Here is a 498-nt window from a genome sequence, read left to right on the forward strand (position 1 = left end):
AAAAAAAACTATATGGAAATTGGGGGGTGAAATATTAAATGACTATGAACTATAGCCCTGGAAGCTATAAATATCTATAAAAAATAGCTGGACAAAAATATGGGTGGTACCCTATTTGCAGCTAGATATGGTTGGACAGAAAATGTAGGTTATGGAACTTTCCTGGCGGTCCAGTGGTTAAGATTCTGCACTTCCAATGCGAGGGGCTCGGGTTTGATCCCTGGTTGGGGAACCAAGATCCCACATGCAGCACGGTGCGGCCAAGAAAATATTTTTTTAAAAAAAGAAAGAAAATGTGGGTTACACTCCATTTGTGACTAGGGTCCTACCAAACTGCTGCTAGTCCTCAAGGAAATTACAAACTAGAATGACAATGGCCATTATGAGGAATGTTCCAGTTAGATAAGAGCATTTTAAAAGTGTACTTAAAAGCAAGGGCTGGGGCTTCCCTGGTGGCGCAGTGGTTGAGAGTCCGCCTGCCGATGCAGGGGACACGGG

The sequence above is a fragment of the Lipotes vexillifer genome, unplaced genomic scaffold (assembly GCF_000442215.2).
Source record: "Lipotes vexillifer unplaced genomic scaffold, Lipotes_vexillifer_v1.1 scaffold393, whole genome shotgun sequence".
Taxonomy (NCBI): domain Eukaryota; kingdom Metazoa; phylum Chordata; class Mammalia; order Artiodactyla; family Lipotidae; genus Lipotes; species Lipotes vexillifer.